At 45.1% G+C, this 3,050-nt stretch overlaps 1 pseudogene; it reads left to right on the top strand.

Moving 5' to 3' along the window:
* The first annotated feature begins 1,812 nt into the window (after window positions 1-1,812).
* Window positions 1,813-3,050, top strand: part of LOC103260092 — a 3,116-nt pseudogene continuing 1,878 nt past the window's right edge.

Genomic DNA, 3,050 nt, shown 5'->3' with positions numbered 1-3,050 from the left:
CAGCCTGGGCAGCAGAGTGAGACTCCAACTCAAAAAAAAAAAAAATATAGTCAGTTTCATCTGGGTTCAACCAAATGTCTCCGCTTCAAGTTTCATTGTCCTGTTCCTTCCCAATCAATGCCCAAACTTTCTTTTTTTTTAACTTTTAATTTTTTTATTTTAAAGATGTGGGGTACAATTCAGGGTTAGGTATGCAAATGTTCATTATGCAGGTACCCTTGTTGATGATGTGTGCCCCCTCTTCCCCAGGCAGGTTCCTACTACTGCCAATCCCGCCTTCCCGCCCCCCCCAACAACTATGGTTTCCTGCTACTGCCAATCCTTTTCTTATAGTATTACGATAGTTGTTCAAGGTCCGCTTAGGAGTGAGAACATGTGATACTCAGTTATTTGTTTCTGTGAAAGATCAGTCAGTATTATAGACTCTAAGTCCATCCAGGTTGCTGTGAAGTTCATGATTTTGTTGTTCTTCATGGCTGCGTAGTGTTCCATCATGTATATGTACCACATTTTTTTTTTTTTTGAGTTGGACTCTCACTCGGTTGCCCAGACTGGAGTGTAGTGGCCGCTCCTGGCCACCGCAGCTCGACCTGCTGGGCTCCGGCGATCCTTCCGCCTCAGCCTTCCGAGTAGCTGGAATTACAGGTGTGCGCTATCACACCGGCTGATTTTTTGATTTATTGTAGAGATGAGGTCTCGCTGCCCAGGCGGGTCTCGAACCCGCGGGCTCAGGCAATCCACTCACCTCAGCCTCCCAAAGGCGCAGGATTACAGGCTGAGTCACTGAGCCTGGCTTGTACCACATTTTTAAAATCCAGTCCTCTTTTGATGGGCCGCATGGTTGTTTTCATGTTCTTAATGCCCTAACTTTCTTACGAGATACTGGTGAGACTGATAATTCAACTATTTCTCACAACCAACACAGTTATGTTTTCTGTTTGAGTTTCAGAAATGTCAGCTCTGTGACTTCAAGAAAAAGAAGCTTCCTCTAGGGCTGTCATTGACATTTTCTGGTTCTCACCATGACTTGTACTGAGCGTTAACAGACCTTTGCTTGTCATTTTCTCTCTAAGTAACTAGTGCACTCAGGACCCTCCACCCCACAGCATAGTTCCTGCAGTCATCATTATTGCCACAAAAAACCAAGTCCAGCAGCCACTGGGGCCCCCAGGCACTTGCTTCAATTGGCAGTTTGTCACAGTCAACCAAAGGTGAGAGCGTGATCAATTCTGATGCTTAGTACCCAGCAATTAATTTTGATAACTAGCATCCCATTGCCTACTAGCAATGACCTCAGCACTGCTTAAGCTCAAGAGCACAACAAACCATTTCCAAAATCCTGTCTTTGCAAGTCTGTCTCTTGTAGTCACTCCTAGTACCAATTCTGTGTCAGTTAGGGTCCAGTGCAGGAGACAGTAGCCACACAATAATTTGAGCAAGGAAGGTTTGATGTAAAGAATTAATTCCAGGGATTTGACTACTATACAGAGATAGGAGAGACTTCTAAAGAATACTTAGAGGGAGAATACCCAAGGAAGGTATGCATTTGGAAGTAAGGGAGTTCAACCCAAGGCTGGGAGATGGCAGAAAGGTTGGCTGGGTTCATCTGGTCCATGTGTTTTGGGCCAAGATAGGTGGGCAAGGAACTGGAAACCAGCAGTAGGAGGCAGGACCGCTGTTCCCCACTACACACACTGCTGTCCACACAGTTCACTCCGAGGCTGCCCATAAGGAAGGGAGATGCTGTCAAACTTGTTGAGAAGCCTGCTGGGGCATGGCTGGACTGCCTGGCCAACTGCTGAGAAGCCCTCTATGGGAGTGCTGCTGAACTCTCCGGAACCTGGCAGGGGTACCTGTAGACTTGCTGGGAAGCTGCTTGCAGGGGTACTTCTGAACTCTCCACCAGGAAGCCAGCTCGAGTGCCCTGAAACTCAATGGGAAGTGAGCCCCCTGGGTGTGTAGCACTCCAGCCAAACTCCAAATAAGCAAGGAGGAGGAAAGGTCACCAGAACCAGGAGAAACTGCTTCCTCCTCCAGCATCCCTGTAGCGGCCCCTGCCGACAGAGCCTAACATTGCGTCAGCTGGCAAGGGAGAAATAGTGTCACAGCAGGGCGATGAAAGGTGGAGTGAGAGCTGAGATGCCTTGCATTTACACCTGGCACAGCTAAATTCATTTTACGAGTTAGTATAGCCTTAATAACAAAGCCCAACAAAGATAATGGTAGGAAATATTGGTCTCTCTCACTTATGAGCATAGATGCAAAATCCTAAAGAAATGCAGCAAACTGGATTTACCAATATGTAAAATACAGTGTATTAAGACCACTGTGGGCTTACATTAGCATCAGCCAGCTCTCCACCAACATTCGTGCTCCTTTTTAATAGCATAGTTACGGGAAGCACCTAGCCACCTGACTGCTTCTCACCAATGGAACACAGCTTCCGGCAAAGGCTTTTAAGAAGGATATATGTGTTTTCTTGTGGGCTCTTTCCATTTCTGCTTTCTGTATGTGGATGTCAACAAGTTCCTTGGGAATGGTGAGGTTACAAGGTGGAAGAATCACCATACGGAGAAGAGCTTCTTGCCAGCCAGGAGCCTTCATCTTGGGTGTATTTGACAGCTAAGAATGGAAAGGAACTTTACTGTTCTGACACAATGCTTGCTATGTGTTTTTTTAAAATTAAAAAAACCCAAAGCAAACATTATAACTAATGGTGAATAGTGTAAAGCTTTGTTTTCGAGTTGCGTGTACTAAGTCATGACACATTATAAATTACAATGGTACAAAAACTAAACACAGATATATGTGCAAGAAATGATAGGTTAAATATCTTTGAGAGATATCAAAGAAGACCCAAAGAGACTATATAAATATATCAAATTTCTCCAAACTGATCTATATAGATTTAATGTAATCCCAATTATAGTCCTCACTGGTTTCTTTTTTTTTTAATTTAAAAGACAGTTGTAGCCGGGCTCGGTGGCTCAGCCTGTAATCCCACGCCTTTGGGAGGCTGAGGTGAGTGGATTGCCTGAGCCCGCAGGTTC

This window comes from Carlito syrichta, unplaced genomic scaffold (assembly GCF_000164805.1).
Source record: "Carlito syrichta isolate Samal-C Ts95f unplaced genomic scaffold, Tarsius_syrichta-2.0.1 Scaffold303113, whole genome shotgun sequence".
In the NCBI taxonomy this organism is placed as follows: Eukaryota; Metazoa; Chordata; class Mammalia; order Primates; family Tarsiidae; genus Carlito; species Carlito syrichta.
The sequence above is the reverse complement of the archived record's forward strand: the minus strand, read 5'-3'. Positions and strand labels throughout refer to the sequence as shown.